We start from the raw sequence: 22,285 nt of genomic DNA on the forward strand, positions 1-22,285 counted from the left end.
CTTTACAGAGTGAACCTAAATCCTCTGTCACCTGATCCAGACTGGCACTTGGTTTGAAAAAATTTGTGACCTGGTATTCTGGTCCTAATTCCTCCTGCAGAAGTTGGCCTACACCTCTGGCATGAGAACTGCCTAACAACAAAACTTTCTTCCTTTTCGATGACTTTCCTACATTCTTTTTCAATTTCCTATTGAAAGTTTGTTGTGTCCTGTCTACACCTACCTCTGCTTGAGGCTCATCAGTTTCTAACTGAAGCAACAGGTCAAACTTATTTTTGACATTCACCACAAAACTGTCAGACTTAGTTCTAGGCCTATTCCTTCTGCTACCTGTTGCCACTTTCCACCTCTCTTTGCCCTTCTCCCTCCTTAACCTGTCCAGATCTTCCCTAGCCTGATCTAGCTCAGCCTGAAGGGCAGCAGTTTTCCCCTCCTGTTCCACTATCTTCCTATCTCTGCTGCAAATTCTACATAACCACTGATGAGCCTGATCGACTTTCCCAACACCCACGCCACTGCAGTCCCCCCAGTGAAAAAAACTACTGCATCCATCACACCAAACCCCGGAACTAACAATTCTACGGCAAGTCAGGCACTTCTCACTCATGGCAAAAATAATACTTTAGCTAGAATAAATCAATTAAATTACCGAAAATGAAAAAAGACGTTACAAGAATTAAGCCTATTCACTTATGTATATAAGCAAGTTTCTGATTTAAAATTCCGCTGTTTTTCTGAGATCTGTATTAAAACAACGAAGGTATACGCTATTTATTATATATTTCACTCGATGGAATGAAAAAAAGGACAATTAAACGAGATACTTTAACTTTGATTCTCCAAAAACGTTACGACAATTAGGCCTATAAACAAATGTATATAGGCAAGTTTCTGATATAAAGTTACGCTGTTTTTCTGAAATCTGTATTAAAACAATGAAGTTATACGCTATTTACGGTAGTTTACTTATTTGTTACCGAGAAACTAGTTAAATTACCGTGAAACAAGAAACAAACACGTTTACAAAATTTAAGCCTAAGCGCGACTTCGCGAAGTTACGATCTTTTCGTGTTTTCTGAAAAAATACGCAAAGAAAAGTCAAACCTTTAACGGCAAGACTAAACGATACACTAATGCACGTATTTAATTTGTTGTCGGCGTTAAACTAAATTATATTCCTGTCTAAATCACTTAACTTTCTGGAAATGGTTTCTGGCGTCACTTACTCGGCGGCCATCTTGGAACAGCCTGTAAATTTCTGTAAAAGGTTCCTGAATGAGATGGTCACCACCTTGAATTTGTCTTGGTTAACCAGGACGTGGGGTGGATGTGAGGCGTGCCGGAGCAGCAGGAATTTGAGGGTCTTAAGGCCACATTGTTGAATGCTCCACTGGTGTTTCACCCAAACCGGAGTAAAGTATTTTGCGTGTCAACTGATGCCTCATCGAGTGGTTTGGGGTACATTTATTTCAAGAGGTGGGACATGATGGAGTAGTGGTCTGGCAAACAACTGTCTTGTAGCCATGTCCTGACCAAGGCACGAAGTAATTACTCGGTGACTGAGTTCGACGCTTTGGCTGTCACATGAGGCTCCACAAAATTTCGATATATCTTGATGGATAGGTTCACAAAGATCTACAGTGACCACAATGCATTAAATTTCTAATCACAGCAAAATTAACTCAGGGACACCTTTTTCAGGAGTTTTAGTTTTATGTGGTACACATACCAGGTAAAGAGGATGTCATGGTGGATGCGCTATCACGAGTCCCCACTCGGTTGTCGCACTGTAATGATAACTTCAGAGAAACAAACTTCATTGTGTGTAGTGCATGAAAAAGGTCACCTTTCCAAATTTAGTTGGTGTCACACTTGCATGTATGGGACATGAAAAAGATAACGACCTGATTCAGAAAGACGTAATAATGCAGTGGCAAAGTGGTGCAACAGATAATATTAGGCACTACTTTCTGCTGAGAAATGATGTATTGCTTAGATAAACAAACCTTGATGAAAGTTAATGGATATCGTGCGTGCCAGAAGAATTTATGAACAAGCTCATCTGGTACATTCGTCTTTGCTGTACCCATTTCGGACCATGCAAACGCAGTAACAAATTGAAGGAATCTGTCCATAAAAGTGGTTCTTGCAAGTTCTGGTCCTCGTCAGAATGCTAAGCCAACTGCGGTAACTCATCATGTGCCAGTTTTTCTCATAGTCCAAAGGGGTTACGTGACATCACCGCCACAAACTTGCTCAGTCCGATTCCAAGATAATGGAGAGGATATTAGTACATATTAGTAACTGCAGAACTCACTTCCAATTTCATGCCTTCATGCCACAGTGACTACAGCTTTTGCAAACTACTGCTTTTGTGTAGTTAGAAAGATGCGAAGAATACTATCTTATAATGGTACCCAGTTTCGTTCTCTATGTTGGCGCACTTTATGCGACAGAAGGGAATGAAAACCATTTATTTCCTGACGTATCATCCAGCCTAAAATCCGTCAAGAGAATAATGAAGGAGACTGTGAAAATGTACCAGAAATACTGCCACTACCAGCATCGAGTACGGGACAAGTTCTTGGATGATTTTCAAGACATTCTGAGCGTGTTACTCCCGGAAGACACGGGCATGGTTTTAGTACTAGTACTGAAGAATTGCCAACCAACTAACATAGTACAAGAAGTCGTGGACTTCCCACCCTCTGGATGTCAGCGTTTCTTAAGCTGGTACTTAGGACCAGAAGAGAAAAGAGAATCAGAAGGGATCGATTCGTATGATTAAGTTTGCACCGACCGCGGTGGCCGAGCGGTTCTAGTCTGGAACCCAGCGACTGCTACGGTCGCAGGTTAGAATCCTGCCTCGGGCTTGGATGTGTGTGATCTTTCAGACATGATGAGGCAGAAGCGTGATTAAAATACTTGCTAATTTGGAAGTTCTGAAGAAGAGAAATAAGTGTCAGGAAGTCGTTTGTGGAAGTATTTGTATGGAGTGTGGCCATGTACGGAACTGAAACATGGACGATAACTAGTTTGGACAATAAGAGAATAGAAGCTTTCGAAATGTGGTGCTACGGAAGAATGCTGAAGATTAGATGGATAGATCACATAACTAATGAGGAGGTATTGAATAGAATTGGGGAGAAGAGGAGTTTGTGGCACAACTTGACTAGAAGAAGGGATCGGTTGGTCGGACATGTTCTGAGGTATCAAGGGATCACCAGTTTAGTACTGGAGGGCAGCGTGGAGGGTAAAAATCGTAGAGGGAGACCAAGAGAAGAATACACTAAGCAGATTCAGAAGGATGTAGGCTGCAGTAGGTACTGGGAGATGAAGAAGCTTGCACAGGATGGAGTAACATGGAGAGCTGCATCAAACCAGTCTCAGGACTGAAGACCACAACAACACATGGACAAACAAAGGTAAAATCCAGGACGAAAGTATTAAGTGATCGGCTCATCCCAAGATGAGAATATGGTAGAGACAAAATGTTCAAGAGGAAATGTAATATATGAAAGAGTTTTGCAAAGAAATGTGATACTCAGTACTGTTGCCAGTATTTATTGTGTTCTTCTGGAATGTTGCAGTGAGACGAGTGCACCATATCAGCTGAGTAAATTAACAACTCCATAATGGGAGATGTGTATTAAGAAAGAAAATAAATATCTTCACAATGACTTGAATCGGGTACAAGTGGAACAGTAACAGTGTAGGATCCATATTAGTTTATGCTTCACATTATTTGGTGTTGTAATGATCAACAGAGGCAATAGGAGTCTCAATGAGGTATTAGTGAGACACCCATACTTGTAACTAAGGTCACCTTATGGCAGAAAACTTAGTCCATGTAGCGATTAATAGCGTTTTGGGAATGATTGACGGTAGACGTTGCAATCCGTACCATTGCTACAAACCTTTCTATTATTATTATTATTTGTAAACATATTAGCCATTAAGCCAATCTGTATATCTGATTAACACCACACTGCCAGTGGTCAGTATGAGTAGACGATCCCCCATCCATCCACTCAAAACATGCGGCATGCACCCAGACCTGAATTCCACAATGGAAGCCCTGTTACCTGAGTCAATGCTAACAGGCTGTGAAGTGACCACAGGGCGAGTCTTGAGATTATTCATCTACATTCTTCAATGACCCGCCTATTCACCTGTCTGCTAAGATATAAAGTACATCAGACACATGCTAAACACATTTGGACAAATCTCATTAATGATGTTTGCATGGGGACTGCATCAGGGCTGTTGATATCTTTGTTACTCAGGCCACACAATAAGATGGAAAGCACTTTCCTTCAGTAAATCTAGTAGGGGACAAACGTATGCTCCTAAGACATTTCTTACACAAATGTGGGGGAGCTTCTATAAACAGAGATAGGTAACAGCTGAAAATCATACTACTCATAACTATCATGTGAGAAGACATTTCCTATGAACAGTGTCAGGCATCTCATGATGAGCTAGTGATTGAAAGTACACTGCTCAGGTGACTGAAAAGACACTATGTACAGCTTGAATTGCTCATAAACCTTGAAGTGCTGTTCGCTCATATGCACTTTCGAGTAGACATGTTACTAATGCCTGATGCCAGGAGCAAGTCAAGATTATGGACATCTAGTTACTGGCTTGATTTTCTTGATATTGGTCTATTATTGTGGCAGTCTTTAGAGTGAAGACGATGTACTAAATGGTGGTCCTCGTTGAAAGTAGACTTGAGTTTTCTCATGAGTGTTTTTACTCCATGACATTCATCGGGTACTATAGTTGAAATTCACCCCACCTCCAATTAACCCTGTGTTCCACTGTTTCATACAAACAAAATGAAGAGTGATAAACCAAGCTCATGTGACATTCTAAAAGCCTCAAATAGGTGATTAACAGCGTGTGATGCTGTATTTCCTCACAGGGATTGACTTTTAATTCATGACAATTGTCAGTGACACTTGCATATGTAGATTATTAACCTTGTTACATAAAGTGAATGGTACAACTAGCAGTCTATTGACAGATTCTTGCCACCACCATCAGTGGAGTGATTTTAAACTCTTTTTTTTAATCTTGTGTAATTTATGGAATGGTTGTAAAATACTGCAACTTTGTTGTGTGTTTAATTAAATGTTTGAGCTCCCTGTGGAGAGGATAAAATTCATTTTTCATGATGTTAGGATGACATTGATTAGTTTTCTTTTCATTTTTATCATGTTTCATTTAATTTACACCCATGGACTGCTATTTTTTATACATGTAAAAGTCAAATTTAAGTGTCTTGAATTCATTGAAGCTCACTTGCAGTCTACTTACTTAATTTTATATTAACGAAGGCTAATTTTTATGGTATTTTCCATTGTCTTGTTAATGTTGTCTATGACTAATTTTTGTACGTGTCATCTGTTTTTATGGAGCAAATGAGGCTCAGATTATATTGTCTGAAAGTCTACATATCGAAGATCCTTACATTTTTAACTGAAATTTCAGAGTTCAGTATTTAAATAGATGTCTATTTATTTGTGTTGTCATGTACCGTAGGGATGTGTGTGAATGTCGATAAAGACAGCAAACTTCACAGGTAAGGAGTGAACGCACACTGCTAATTTGTAATTAATCTTCTACAGAGTGAATGAGATTGGGCAATGAAACATCAGAATGTGAGTGAGAGTGACAGAGAGTCAGCAAGAAATGCAAAATTTGTAAGGAAAATCTGAGTATGAGTGCAAAATATATTTAAAGAATAATCATTGAAAAATTTTATGAAGAGAATGGATGAAATATGTATGCTGGTGCTCCCCTTGTTGTATTATGTACCCTGGAATAAACCTTTTACGCCACCCCTTGGAATGAATGGATGTGATGGGTTTAAGAATGAGTGAGTGTTGGGCTAATATGTATAAAAATGTCCCCTTGGCAAAGAAACATTTTTCCTAATGTCATAACCAGTCACTTCCATTGAGAATAGGAGAATCAAATAACAAAAAGTTTTCTAGATGCAGTAACACTATGTCTGTAAACTTTTCCTCAGATGTAGAAGTGGTGATAATTGGCTTACATATAACCAAGGTTGTTTCAACTATGCTGTAAAAGTTTCGCTCAGAAGCCCTAATATATCCTCCATACAGTCCCACTCTCTCCCCACTCGATTTCCATATTTTTGGAGCCCTTAAGAAAGACATTGGTGGTGGCCGATTTCCTTCAGATGAAGAGGTGTACACCTGGGTGGTACAACTACCATTCAAAATGGTGTTAATGACATGTATCAGTAAAATAATAATCATACAACTTTAGAAAATCATTTTACTCTTGCAAAATAAAAATAGTTCAGTAAGTAGTTGCTATATAAAACATAGATTTCTACTTCTTTTTTTCTTGGCCTCAGTGGTGCAGGGGCTAAAATAAATTGATCAAAATTTTGCAATATGGAGGTCTCAATTCTGTTTTGTTAATGTGACTTTGTGCTATCCTCTATGATGTGCTAGTTATGGAACTGTTTGTTTTGATTGATGTGGATTTTTATCTATGGTTACATCATAACAATATGTTGCCAGGATAGGATGACAGTCTGTGAGGAATGTTGAACTAACTAATACTGATATTGACTACAGGTAGTTACTACTAGAATACTTAGGTTAAACAATTGTCTGATACATGTAAAAATATAACCAAAGGAAATTTATCATAAATAATATGGGGGTTACTATTATTGAAGGAATATTAAAGATATACTATCATGTAATTGGCTGTCCATAAACATAATTTGGAGGTAAATTTATGATAATTACTTGTTTTGTCATGTTCAGTAGTAGAGGAAAATGCATGTGCTAATTTTAATGCACCTTTAGTAACCCCAAAATGATCTAGACTAATGAAGAAATTAATCACTATGCAAAATAAGAGGTTTTTATCACATTCAATTTTATGTCTATATTAACTGTCTATGCATCACAATTTTTGTCAGTTGTTGCTCTAGCAATTGAAACCTAAATATTTTTATGTAATATTTGCAAAATTGAATATTAAAAATATAATTGAAAAGTAAGCAGGTAGTGGGGTTAGAGAAGTCATGTTTATGGGAAAGATTTTTCTGATGCCATGTACATATTTGCCATTTTGATTTTCTATGTAATATCTTAACAGAAAAAGAATTTTCTGAAAACTTTTATTATAATTTTTTTGGAAGGATGTAAGAGACAGTGGAACTATTTATGATGATCTACCTATTGCTTTCTGAGTGCTAGACGTATTCCCAGTTTAATGAATTGGAACACCACTGTTAGATAAAACAAGATTTATAAAGGTTGGATTTAGTGATTGGAATTAATTAAACCTAATTTAAAAGAAATGTATATAGAATATACGTTTCCTTAACTTCCTTGACCGAAATTCCACAGGAAATTGTACATAGTAAGCCTAGTGTAACATCTTCTGCTTGTCCAACTAGCAGAGTGAAATCTATTATTATTTCATTATTAGTCCATTACAAATTGGGATGTATGACTACAGTTGCAGAGCAGAGTGAAATGCCTCTTCAGACAGAAGAAACATCATTAGAATAAGCACTAAAATAGGCTGTGGTTACTATGTATATCAAAGAGGTAAGCTGAATAATTTATTTTCTATACCAGAATGTAAAGCTAACAGACAAAGAGATAAGAATATCAGACTCATCAATTTAGGTAGAGGATACCACTGTATCAGTCAATCAAAAATAAATAAATAAATAAATAATGTTCACCTTGTACTAATATTTTTAAAATTAAATTTTTGAACAGATTAATTTGCTATGTTATGTCCACATTTTCAGACCTTAGAAGCTATGTGCAATTTCTCCTTGCATAGATAGATTTTATGAATCTGGTACCAATAGCTGCCCTACAACGTATATGTAATTATGTAAACCAGTTCTGAACCAGTATTACAGGAATAATAATGTTTCAGCTGGATGAGGATGTAACTTGGAAAATAAGATTCTATTATGAATGACATTATCATAAATCAACGAAAACGAATGCAACATTAAATCAAAAGGGTGACTCGCACTGTGACGAAGGGTCACTGGGTGGAAAAGTTCAAAAGACCTTATGTTGTGAAAGCATACTTCCATGTTATTCTTATGCCACATATTCATTATGCTATGCTTAATCACATTTACGATTTCTCCAATATATATATGCTAACATGACACAAATGTGTATTATCAATATGTCTTGTGCCCTGTTAAAAGCATAAAACTAGTACTGAAAAAAAATTCACTAAAGAAAGTAAATCTCAGTTTATAACTTTTCATTTTTTATTATTAATGAACTTATTGAAAGCTAATTTCTCAAATTCGTTTGTATGTTAAATATTACCAATCATTTGCCAAACATAGAAAACATCATACCTGTCATACTGTGAAAACTTCAAGACTCCTGTGAAAAGAATATTTTACACCTTACTTCTGCTTCATTAGACAGCAAATCAAGTAACAACTTTACAGGAAAAAATGTTCATCATAACACAGCTAATTAATATGTGTAGTTTTATAACATACTACATTAATGGAAGGAATTTGCATTCCAAATTACATGTACAGAAGAAAGATTATTGTTACTGTGCTGGATGACAATATTTTGGTTGCAGTAGGCTCCTTAAGCTCACTTAATGCCATGTGTGAGGGAGCAATTGTAGTAACCTAAGAGTGATTTTCTTTTTTAAAAATTGATTCTATCAATGCCAGCTTCACTATTAATGAAACAACTGTTACCACTTTTGATTGATATCTGCGTAATTTTGTACTTTTGTTTGGGAGCTGGTGTTTTATTGTATTTAAAAAAGATAAATGTTACCGTAGGTGGTACAACACATTGCATTTTCTTGCTCACCTGTTCAGAACAGACAATTGCCTGCATCTGGGTCCAGATTCAAGCCTGTATTGTGTTATGTCAAGATACCATAAAGCATTTGTTATTTAGTTACCAGTGCCACAGATTATCTGAATGGTTCTTTTATTGTGTGAAAGAGTGAGTTTAAGGGTATACATGATTAGTGTTAACATTAATGAAGAATTTTTTAGTCCTTATTTCACTACACATCAAAACTGGGTTTCCTTTTTTCTTTTTTTTTTTTTACAGGTTACCAGGTTTTAAACATAAGTTGGTCACTGGAATAGAAGGATCTGTCCAGCACAACAGCAGTAATAACTTTGGGTCAGATTTAAAACTTGGTTTGCTACCTGTCAGATATTTGGCAAATGATAAAAAAATTTTGGTGCTACATATTGAACTTCTGTTAGAGCCTCTTGACAGCTTTTAATAATGTTATAAATGTCAGTTCTTCCTCTAGTGTTCTGTGTATGAATATCACTATTTCTCTCAAATTGTCATGGATTATTTACAATGAATTTCACTAGCGACCATATGTTCTGTGATGGTGCAGTTAAAATGCCAAAGTAATGACCACATGAGAACACCACGTATTATTGTCATGGATTATTTACAATGAACTTCACTAGCGACCATATGTTCTGTGATGGTGCAGTTAAAATGCCAAAGTAATGACTACGTGAGAACTGGTATTTCCTGGGCAGTTAATACTTACTTTTTAAGTAATGAGCTACTCCAGAAAATCATTCCATAAGATAGTACTGAATGGAAATATGCAAAATTCTTGTGTTTCAGGAGATTGATTCGTTTGTTTCCAACACCAGCAATTATGCAAAGAGCAAAAGTAGCTGGACTTAATTGTTTAAGATTCTCAGTAACATGCTTCTTTCATTTTCAGTTTCCATCAATATGCACACCCAAATGTCTGGTGTATTCTACCCTATTTGCTGACTTTTGTTCATGTGTTCCATCAATTTTTGTATTACTATTTGTTGTACAGAACTGAATATAGCGTTTTCTCAAAATTTAGGGACAGTCCATTTTCAGAAAGCCAAATAATAATTCTTTATAAAACCTAATTAACGATCTCTTCTGTTGCATTCTCGAATTCGCAGTTGAGTGGCTATCCTGGAATCCAAACTGTGATATGTTAAGTAAATTGTTTCTACTTAAATGTGAGACTACTCAAGTACATTACTTTTTCGAATATTTTGGGAAAAGATGTCAGTAAGGAAATTGGGCTGTAATTATTTAATTCTTTCTTGTCACATTTCTTGTAAAGATCCTTAACAACTGTGTATTTTAGCCTGTCTGGAAATATTCCACATGCAAGTGATGCATTGCATTTATCACTAAGGAACTATTTATTAAGACAGAACAACTTTCCAGGATTCTCTCTGAAACACAAGCACCATATGAGCCTTTCTTTTTAAGAATTTTTATAATTCTTTTAATGTCAGTGAAAGATGTTGTTGCTACTTCCAGTTGCTTAAACTTTTGTGGAATTAAACTTTTGAATAATCCCTTGCTACTTCGACTGAAACATTTAATCCTACTTTTGCTGTGACATTTAGAAAGTGATTGCTAAAAGCACTTGTAACTTGTGAAATATCAGTTAAAAAATTATCATTTATTTTGTCATGGTATCTTGTTCACTGATTGGCTAGCCTCTCCTTTTTGACTACATCGCATAAAGTTTTGGTGTTATTATCTGCATTATTAATTCCCATCAGGAAGTGCAAACTTCAGGATGTTTTAACTATTTTCCTTAAAATATGATAGTACTTTTTTGTAGAATGCAAGTAATGTCAGATCTTTATATAATTTCCCTTTTCCTCTTATACAAGATTTTAATTCCCTTAGTTATCTATGGCTTAACTGCTTTTAATGGATTTTGTGGATAACTTTTAGGAAAGCCATTTTCAAATATTGACACTCATTTACCATGGAGAGACTGAACTTGACATTAGCATTTCTTCCAGTATGTACTTATCCTATATCACCTCTTTTAACGTACTCTTGGGGCATCATTAATAGGCCTTACTGAATTGTATGAATCTGCCTTAGCAGCATATTAGTATTGTTCGTCTTCATTTCTTGTACGTCATGACAAGATAATCCATTGACTACTGAGTACACATTACTTTATTGTTTCAACCAAAGTACTGTCTATAAAAATGTTATCAGTCGTTATCCTACCATCCTCCTGCACACGATTTGGAAAATTAAGCAATGAAATTGGAACATAACACCCGCATAATGATCCCAATTCATTTTTCCTGTCTGTATCTTGCAGAAATCTACACTGATATCCCCACATACTATTAACTGTTTGTTCTTGTCTGACAGGTATCTCAATAATGCATCTAAGTTTCCCATAATTAGCTGAAAATTTCATAGGTGGGATCTATAAGCTGTTACAATTACAAAAGAAGAATTCTGTTGTAAGAACTCACAAGCACATTTCCATATTATGACAAACACAAAAACTGCTTGTATCAATACTTTTTACTTTGTGCACAGCTTTTACTTATGTTGCAACTCTTCCATTTCCCATATTCACTATACAAGGAAATTAGGGTAGTTTACAATACCTTATATTTAACGTTTCTATCTCGATGGCTATATGGTGTTCAGAGAGACCCAGAGCATCTATTACTTCCGAATTTTTCACATCTTCTATACATACAAGAAGCTCATCTACCTTCCTTTTCAGTCCCCTGATGTTCTGGTGAAATGAACTAAATTGACTTTCCTGGAAACTGTTGCATATACAACTATTTTGCTCCTCTTGCATTCTAACTACTTTCAAGACTGTCTATCTATAACCTTTTCTAACCTAAAAGTAATGAGCTTCTCTGACTCCAGTAACCACAGAGATTATACCTTGTGCACTTGTGCCCCCCCCCCTCCCCTTCTGCAGGATTCTCCGCTTACCTGCCATTCCCTATCTCTTCAGGTGCATGTTGTGGTATGTGAATCCTCGTGTTCCAACTGCAGCAACAGGTTCAGCACAAATATGAGACTTTGTTTCAGACAAAGGCAATCCGCTTGCTTACACAGCTGTCAGCTGTGCTAATCCAGGGCTGGCCATGAAGCTGGAAAACCTCACAAACCACAACACTGTGAACTGTTGGTATACCTGTTTCCTCCTGGTCACCTTTAGTGTTATAGTATAAGTTGCTCGTCAGGCCATTTCCTGCTGCTCCTAACATAAGTAACTGATCCTCTTCAGCAAAACCTATACACAACACTCCTATGTTATGTCACCTGTGTAAGGTAGCAACTAGGTTTCACGATGCATGTTGCCTGGTATTCTATACCTAGCCTTTACTGTAGCATTTTGCCGACAATCTTTCTGTAACTACTATCCATAAGCACGACTCTTTTCTTCACACTTGACTTTTCTACCAGCTTAGCCTTAAAGTTGTTCCTACTAGTCAGCTGCACTCCAATTTGGTCGGAAACTGACTGAAGCTCACTGAAGCTCATTTCCTATTACAGGTAACAAGACAAACTGATCGCTAATAGGAATTTGAAATGTAATTCCGGAGGTTTCCTCCTTTTGCTTACTACAGTCACCTTTTCCGTTTCCATTTTCTCTTTCCCTCTTCAAATTGTCTAGTTGAAGAAACGCCGTTTATAATTCTGCTAAAGGGGACAAATCTTTCTTCCCTCTTCAACGACTGTCTTGCCTCGCCCAAATAATCTACAAATCTGTGGCAGAGCCTCATCTGACACTTGACTGGCTTCGCTACTACAGCCACCCCAATGAAACATCAACCCGCAGTGCTGACAAGTTTCTCTCACACTAATCAACTTACGATAACACCTCAATTTTTCACACATTGCACTACTTTTGCCGTGAACTAAAAAGCACTAACGCAAGTTTAAACTGTAACAAAGCAGGCATTGGTGAAAACTTAACTGTAGATGTATTGCACAGCCAACTTCTAGATGCCATGTGAGCATTCTGAGTGTGGATCTTGAATCCTTCCTGGTCATGCTGACAAAGTTTTATGAATTTAATTGTAAAAGTATAGACAGTAGAAAATAAAATGTCCTGTGGTGCCTCTACTGCTCCAAGTCGGTCCGTTTGGCGCCCTACGCCCCTTGAGATGACGGAGGTTCCTTGGAATCGGCAGGGCACAGACTTTCTTCCCCAGTCCAAGCTTGCGGCCTATCTCTGACCTCGCAGTTGAAGAAACGTTATATGTTCGTAAATAGAAAATGCCATTCGGACATAGTGATCTGGCGGTAATGCGCGTGCTTGAACCCCGAAAGTTCGCCGAAGCAAATCCCGGTCCGAGCATAGATTTTTTTCAGTCTGCTTTTCACTTTCACCTTTCAATGATGTGAAATTTCGCCCGAGACGACATGCGTTTTAGATTCCTTGGCGAACTGTAGTTCCCCTTTCCCTATCTGGCTTAGGTTAGGGTCACGCAAGTCGGAAAAGTGGTATTAAGCTGCAAGACTTACGCCAGACAATTCAGAAACACTAACTTATTCGCCACGGTCTCAGGTTCGAATCCTGCCTCGGGCATGGATGTGTGTGATGTCCTTAGGTTAGTTAGGTTTAAGTAGTTCTAAGTTCTAGGGGACTGATGACCACAGCTGTTAAGTCCCATAGTGCTCAGAGCCATTTGAACCATTTTTTAGCCATGTGAGCATAAAAACATAATGTAAACACCACACAGGTACTCACTGAACTTAAAGTTTTAGGTAGCGGAAGACGCGAAAACTAAAGAGCACGACATTCTTTTATAACAATTTTAAACAAAAACTGCGATGTTTCCAAAGACGTGGCAATTAGACGGCAGAACATAAACACCCCACAAATATTCGCTGAACGTAAGTGTTAAATCACTGAACCACGAAACAAATGAAAAGTAAAAAGGCACGATATCTTTAACAACGTCATAGATCATACATAACAGACTGCTCACGGCCGTGTTGACGTTTGAAACCAACATCCAACTCAGGTGACTCGGGGCAGCAAGCTAAACTCTTGCATCAAGCCGAATCTCTAGCATTACGCGCCATGCGAAGTGGAGCTGACAGTTTTTCTCACTTATACCTGAACTCAAGTGCTGATTTTAACAATAATATGATTTGTCGTATTGCTATTATACTTGATATAGTAGTACAGTTAACCTATTTTTTTTCGAAATTCCTAATGTTAATGCGATGGTTATCGTTAGTACACGTGGCCATTTAAAAAATGTTAATAGTTCCGTCCACAAACGACAGAATTACAGTTATCTGGTGAATGCCAGTTTTTGTTGCACTGTCTGTCCTAATTCATCACTTCCACAGAAGCAGAAGACAAACTGCCGGTATGGCAGACAATATTAGTTTTCTAACGATTGCTCAACAATATGTGTGAAATGTTTTATTACACTTTTATCAGAAATGAAATCTATATCTATAATGTTCGTTCTTCTCATAACAACCTTTTATATTTTATGACTTTGGCTTAATCCAGTAGATACCATAACAATGGCCATAATATATTACAAAATATTGCAGAGAATTCCTGTAGTGAATTAGATAATGACGTTCTGTCATTTTAAAACGTTAGTCTTTCATCGATTTTTACATCTAAGGAACAACATATATTCTAACGTTTAACTCATTGCACTGTCTCTGCAAGTATTTGAAATACACTCCTGGAAATTGAAATAAGAACACCGTGAATTCATTGTCCCAGGAAGGGGAAACTTTATTGACACATTCCAGGGGTCAGATACATCACATGATCACACTGACAGAACCACAGGCACATAGACACAGGCAACAGAGCATGCACAATGTCGGCACTAGTACAGTGTATATCCACCTTTCGCAGCAATGCAGGCTGCTATTCTCCCATGGAGACGATCGTAGAGATGCTGGATGTAGTCCTGTGGAACGGCTTGCCATGCCATTTCCACCTGGCGCCTCAGTTGGACCACCGTTCGTGCTGGACGTGCAGACCGCGTGAGACGACGCTTCATCCAGTCCCAAACATGCTCAATGGGGGACAGATCCGGAGATCTTGCTGGCCAGGATAGTTGACTTACAACTTCTAGAGCACGTTGGGTGGCACGGGATACATGCGGACGTGCATTGTCCTGTTGGAACAGCAAGTTCCCTTGCCGGTCTAGGAATCGTAGAACGATGGGTTCGATGACGGTTTGGATGTACCGTGCACTATTCAGTGTCCCCTCGACGATCACCAGTGGTGTACGGCCAGTGTAGGAGATCGCTCCCCACACCATGATGCCGGGTGTTGGCCCTGTGTGCCTCGGTCGTATGCAGTCCTGATTGTGGCGCTCACCTGCACGGCGCCAAACACGCATACGACCATCATTGGCACCAAGGCAGAAGCGACTCTCATCGCTGAAGACGATACGTCTCCATTCGTCCCTCCATTCACGCCTGTCGCGACACCACTGGAGGCGGGCTGCACGATGTTGGGGCGTGAGCGGAAGACGGCCTAACGGTGTGCGGGACCGTAGCCCAGCTTCATGGAGACGGTTGCGTATGGTCCTCGCCGATACCCCAGGAGCAACAGTGTCCCTAATTTGCTGGGAAGTGGCGGTGCGGTCCCCTACGGCACTGCGTAGGATCCTACGGTCTTGGCGTGCATCCGTGCGTCGCTGCGGTCCGGTCCCAGGTCGACGGGCACGTGCACCTTCCGCCGACCACTGGCGACAACATCGATGTACTGTGGAGACCTCACGCCCCACGTGTTGAGCAATTCGGCGGTACGTCCACCCGGCCTCCCGCATGCCCACTATACGCCCTCGCTCAAAGTCCGTCAACTGCACATACGGTTCACGTCCACGCTGTCGCGGCATGCTACCAGTGTTAAAGACTGCGATGGAGCTCCGTATGCCACGGCAAACTGGCTGACACTGACGGCGGCGGTGCACAAATGCTGCGCAGCTAGCGCCATTCGACGGCCAACACCGCGGTTCCTGGTGTGTCCGCTGTGCCGTGCGTGTGATCATTGCTTGTACAGCCCTCTCGCAGTGTCCGGAGCAAGTATGGTGGGTCTGACACACCGGTGTCAATGTGTTCTTTTTTCCATTTCCAGGAGTGTAGTTCACTTTCACAGGTCACATTTTCGTCAGTTTATCTAATACGCAAAATATTAAACAAGACTTACCTGAGTATACGTGAAGGTCATTACCTCCGCCCCTAGCAAAAAACACAACATTTAATCTGTAACAAAAATGTCGTAAATTGTGCACTATAAATGCTTAATGACATACTCGGCTTCGTGCCATGAGTCACGTGACTTGGTTGTTGGTTTCAATAAAATGACGTCACGCGCAGTGTACGTTATCTATGGTCTATGAACAACATTAAACATATACTATCCGGAAGTCATGAAAAGTACCGAAACGTACGCAAAACAAAACGCAGCGTTCAGCATGCTGCTGCCAGAGCGCCTGGTGTGTGCGGCCGACCACAACGACTGCCACTGTTTCAATTAGTAACTTCTGTTAAGTAATCTGCTTCGGAAACCTTAACAGGGGTGCCACCCCAAGTACATACGAAGATATCCCTGTCTTTTAATCCCATCGGTATTTCTCTGGAATGCGAGCTCACTTGCTGCATTTTGTAATTATCAGTGGCATCAAGCTTCATCCCTTCATGATGTTCCTTAGTGACCCGTTTAAGGGCCCAAATTTTCTAGAGCAAATTTCACTTTAAGTCTTGTCGTCTCAACCGTATTGGCAACCAACTGCAGGTAAAGTGAAGTACACTCCTGGAAATGGAAAAAAGAACACATTGATACCGGTGTGTCAGACCCACCATACTTGCTCCGGACACTGCGAGAGGGCTGTACAAGCAATGATCACACGCACGGCACAGCGGACACACCAGGAACCGCGGTGTTGGCCGTCGAATGGCGCTAGCTGCGCAGCATTTGTGCACCGCCGCCGTCAGTGTCAGCCAGTTTGCCGTGGCATACGGAGCTCCATCGCAGTCTTTAACACTGGTAGCATGCCGCGACAGCGTGGGCGTGAACCGTATGTGCAGTTGACGGACTTTGAGCGAGGGCGTATAGTGGGCATGCGGGAGACCGGGTGGACGTACCGCCGAATTGCTCAACACGTGGGGCGTGAGGTCTCCACAGTACATCGATGTTGTCGCCAGTGGTCGGCGGAAGGTGCACGTGCCCGTCGACCTGGGACCGGACCGCAGCGACGCACGGATGCACGCCAAGACCGTAGGATCCTACGCAGTGCCGTAGGGGACCGCACCGCCACTTCCCAGCAAATTAGGGACACTGTTGCTCCTGGGGTATCGGCGAGGACCATTCGCAACCGTCTCCATGAAGCTGGGCTACGGTCCCGCACACCGTTAGGCCGTCTTCCGCTCACGCCCCAACATCGTGCAGCCCGCCTCCAGTGGTGTCGCGACAGGCGTGAATGGAGGGACGAATGGAGACGTGTCGTCTTCAGCGATGAGAGTCGCTTCTGCCTTGGTGCCAATGATGGTCGTATGCGTGTTTGGCGCCGTGCAGGTGAGCGCCACAATCAGGACTGCATACGACCGAGGCACACAGGGCCAACACCCGGCATCACGGTGTGGGGAGCGATCTCCTACACTGGCCGTACACCACTGGTGATCGTCGAGGGGACACTGAATAGTGCACGGTACATCCAAACCGTCATCGAACCCATCGTTCTACCATTCCTAGACCGGCAAGGGAACTTGCTGTTCCAACAGGACAATGCACGTCCGCATGTATCCCGTGCCACCCAACGTGCTCTAGAAGGTGTAAGTCAACTACCCTGGCCAGCAAGATCTCCGGATCTGTCCCCCATTGATCATGTTTGGGACTGGATGAAGCGTCGTCTCACGCGGTCTGCACGTCCAGCACGAACGCTGGTCCAACTGAGGCGCCAGGTGGAAATGGCATGGCAAGCCGTTCCACAGGACTACATCCAGCATCTCTACGATCGTCTCCATGGGAGAATAGCAGCCTGCATTGCTGCGAAAGGTGGATATACACTGTACTAGTGCCGACATTGTGCATGCTCTGTTGCCTGTGTCTATGTGCCTGTGGTTCTGTCAGTGTGATCATGTGATGTATCTGACCCCAGGAATGTGTCAATAAAGTTTCCCCTTCCTGGGACAATGAATTCAAGGTGTTCTTATTTCAATTTCCAGGAGTGTATATTGAATGTGTTACAAGTGAAGAAGCATGCTGTGTGTTTCTTACACTCGTTCCTTCGTAATGTTTTAGTAGTGGAAACAAATGTAATGTATTAGTGCAGTGGAGAGGCGGCTGTTGATGGCAAAGTGGTACCAATGACCGCACAGACTAAATGACCACGCAGCTATCCACGCTAGCACCAGCGAGCAATGACAAAGGGTATCAATTCTCTAGTGGACTGTGGAGGGGAATGCTGTTCATTTGCTTGGAGAAACGGTTCCGATTAATTTAAAATGAAGCAGATAGGCAGTATCATTTTGACTAGTGGACGTCAGTATAGTTTGGACTTTATAATGGATGATTTTTTTTCTTTCTTCGTCTTTTCCTTTTATACATGTAAAGCTGAAGGTACGAGTAAATTAACCAGTCACTTTTAAATTCACCAACGCTGTGTTTACAGATTTATAAATTGCCTTACAATTTCTTTCAATTTTTCTTTCCAATCATTTATTTTTAGTTATTCAAGCAGAAATTACTAATCAGTTACCATTATTTTGCCCCCCCCCCCCCCCCCCCCCCACTTGTATGTCACTATTCAACTTGAGCTTAAGTCATTTCAGTTTTGCCTCGATCAGAGACCATACACCAGCAGTGGGCAGTCAGGAGTTAGCTGTCGGATTTGTGCTAGCGTGACAACGATTTGTTGCAAATAACAGCCTATCAGTGTAGGATGACAAAGGTGTTTTTTTTTTCTCTCTCCTTGAGACTATTCACGTGATTGTGAATCAGAAGCATAGGTCGGGAACTTAGCATAGCGAAGATTAATATGAAAGTAACTCCGTGAAATTTATTTATGTAGCGATACTGGAGGTGTTGCGACCGCTGTTGTTTGCTGCGAAGAGGTTAATTCGTGTGATTTGGTGATATCTGGTTCGGATCGGAGAACCGACTGTTCTGCTGTTGAAGTAGTGTGCTTGTCGTGCTCGCTCAAGGCTTGTTGCGCGGTACCATTGTATAACTCCACTGGGTAATCCTATGATTTTTGGCAGACACTACACACTTGTGGATGGAACTTTATGTGGTAGCAGCAGTAAGCAATTCATTTGATTTTACGATTCGGATAACAGGGTATAATTTTCATCCTCGTTAGAGTGAGCAATTTAAGCACGGAACCATTTGACTAAGTAGATAAATCGGTCTCATCTACTGCAAAAGGAAAGTTACGAGTGGCTGTTGGTCCAACGCCTGAAGGAACTTTCCAGCTTACTTTGTTCAGATGTCAGAGTTTACATGGCGGTGGCCCTTGCTGATTTATGTTTGATTTATTTTTATTAATATTCCGTCCGCTCAGAAGGGAGTTCTCTGCCCTCAAGTCGAAGACTAGCTGCACTCTGAAAGAGAAGTAAAATGTTATTCGAAGTGAAAAGGAATCTCCCGATTTACCAGTATACAGAATCCCTCCTGTTGATTGCCAAAAAGACAGAAAGAAAGAAAAATATTTAAAAATAGAAAATTAACGAAAAAGAATAATAGCATTTAAGGGGTTGGGTTGGGTCGTTTGGGGAAGGAGACCAGACAGCGAGGTCATCGGTCTCGTCGGATTAGGGAAGGAAGTCGGCCGTGCCCTTTGAAAGGAACCATCCCGGCATTTACCTGGAGCGATTTAGGGAAATCACGGAAAACCTAAAGCAGGATGGCCGGACGCGGGATTGAACCGTCGTCCTCCCGAATGAGAGTCCAGTGTCTAACCACTGCGCCACCTCGCTCGGTAGTAGTAGTTAAGGGAGATTTGCTAATAGGCAAAGATATTTAAAATTTATTATTGATTCAAAAAGTAATTGAAGCGCTCATGAGAGTTTAAGAGGTGGTGATAAATATTTTGTGAAGAAAAAGTTCCGAAATACACTCCTGGAAATTGAAATAAGAACACCGTGAATTCATTGTCCCAGGAAGGGGAAACTTTATTGACACATTCCTGGGGTCAGATACATCACATGATCACACTGACAGAACCACAGGCACATAGACACAGGCAACAGAGCATGCACAATGTCGGCACTAGTACAGTGTATATCCACCTTTCGCAGCAATGCAGGTTGCTATTCTCCCATGGAGACGATCGTAGAGATGCTGGATGTAGTCCTGTGGAACGGCTTGCCATGCCATTTCCACCTGGCGCCTCAGTTGGACCAGCGTTCGTGCTGGACGCGCAGACCGCGTGAGACGACGCTTCATCCAGTCCCAAACATGCTCAATGGGGGACAGATCCGGAGATCTTGCTGGCCAGGGTAGTTGACTTACACCTTCTAGAGCACGTTGGGTGGCACGGGATACATGCGGACGTGCATTGTCCTGTTGGAACAGCAAGTTCCCTTGCCGGTCTAGGAATGGTAGAACGATGGGTTCGATGACGGTTTGGATGTACCGTGCACTATTCAGTGTCCCCTCGACGATCACCAGTGGTGTACGGCCAATGTAGGAGATCGCTCCCCACACCATGATGCCGGGTGTTGGCCCTGTGTGCCTCGGTCGTATGCAGTCCTGATTGTGGCGCTCACCTGCACGGCGCCAAACACGCATACGACCATCATTGGCACCAAGGCAGAAGCGACTCTCATCGCTGAAGACGACACGTCTCCATTCGTCCCTCCATTCACGCCTGTCGCGACATCACTAGAGGCGGGCTGCACGATGTTGGGGCGTGAGCGGAAGACGGCCTAACGGTGTGCGGGACCGTAGCCCAGCTTCATGGAGACGGTTGCGAATGGTCCTCGCCGATACCCCAGGAGCAACAGTGTCCCTAATTTGCTGGGAAGTGGCGGTGCGGTCCCCTACGGCACTGCGTAGGATCCTACGGTCTTGGCGTGCATCCGTGCGTCGCTGCGGTCCGGTCCCAGGTCGACGGGCACGTGCACCTTCCGCCGACCACTGGCGACAACATCGATGTACTGTGGAGACCTCACGCCCCACGTGATGAGCAATTCGGCGGTACGTTCAACCGGCCTCCCGCATGCCCACTATACGCCCTCGCTCAAAGTCCGTCAACTGCACATACGGTTCACGTCCACGCTGTCGCGGCATGTTACCAGTGTTAAAGACTGCGATGGAGCTCCGTATGCCACGGCAAACTGGCTGACACTGACGGCGGCGGTGCACAAATGCTGCGCAGCTAGCGCCATTCGACGGCCAACACCGCGGTTCCTGGTGTGTCCGCTGTGCCGTGCGTGTGATCATTGCTTGTACAGCCCTCTCGCAGTGTCCGGAGCAAGTATGGTGGGTCTGACACACCGGTGTCAGTGTGTTCTTTTTTCCATTTCCAGGAGTGTATTTTGAAATATACGATAAGGGAAACATATTTCGAATAGTTAATACATCGACACATTTTCTTTGGTACCAGAGAAAGAGATTATTGACTATCGGGAAGTGAAGGGCTGTATCGCTGACGTGTAGTAAAGTTTATCGTTGACTATAGAGCAAAGATTTGTATTCTCTACATGAGAATAATTAACATTGTATCGGCATATAAATATTTTAATAAAAATATCGGGCTCACTTATTTAAAGAGCATTGCTGTAAATAAACTAGATATTTAAGTATATAATTCGCATTTCGGCAAATTTCAAGAAGTGAACAGCCAGCGACGTAACTCCGCGACGTTAAAGTACGCTGCGTAACTCGAACGATAATATTACATTATAGAGGGGAAAAAAGACTTAATAGTTATTTTGAGATTTAGTTCCAATAACGGGTGCATGTATAAAATCCAATATTATTTCCACTCAATGGGTTTTATTTAGTGATGACAGAAAGCTGCTTATTCGAATTATGATATTGTTAAGTTGCTACGTCATTTGTGTGGCAGACATTTAAGAGCGATTTGCAGGGAATCACTGTAGATGTATACATAGAAGCACTTAAGTGGTATTTCATGGAGGATTTTGATTAACAAAAAATATTTTGTTAAGAGCTGACTAAATTTTTACTCTTAAACTATCATCGAATACTGTTATAAGCGTCTAGCTATAATTAACGCTGAAGTCAAAGTAAACATGCTTACTGAAATATTTTGAATACAGACGCGATCGCACCGCAAGGTCCTGCAAACTCCTAATAGGAAAGCAGTCAGTATAAGGTTAAGCGTGTCGCTCTCCCAGTGATAGTATTCGTACAAACTCGCGCTGCATTTGAAGTTGGAGTAACTTGTACGCGACTGCATCTTTGTGCATCAATTAACACGATCCTAGATTCGAAC

Source organism: Schistocerca americana, chromosome 5 (genome assembly GCF_021461395.2).
Source record: "Schistocerca americana isolate TAMUIC-IGC-003095 chromosome 5, iqSchAmer2.1, whole genome shotgun sequence".
Taxonomy (NCBI): Eukaryota; Metazoa; Arthropoda; class Insecta; order Orthoptera; family Acrididae; genus Schistocerca; species Schistocerca americana.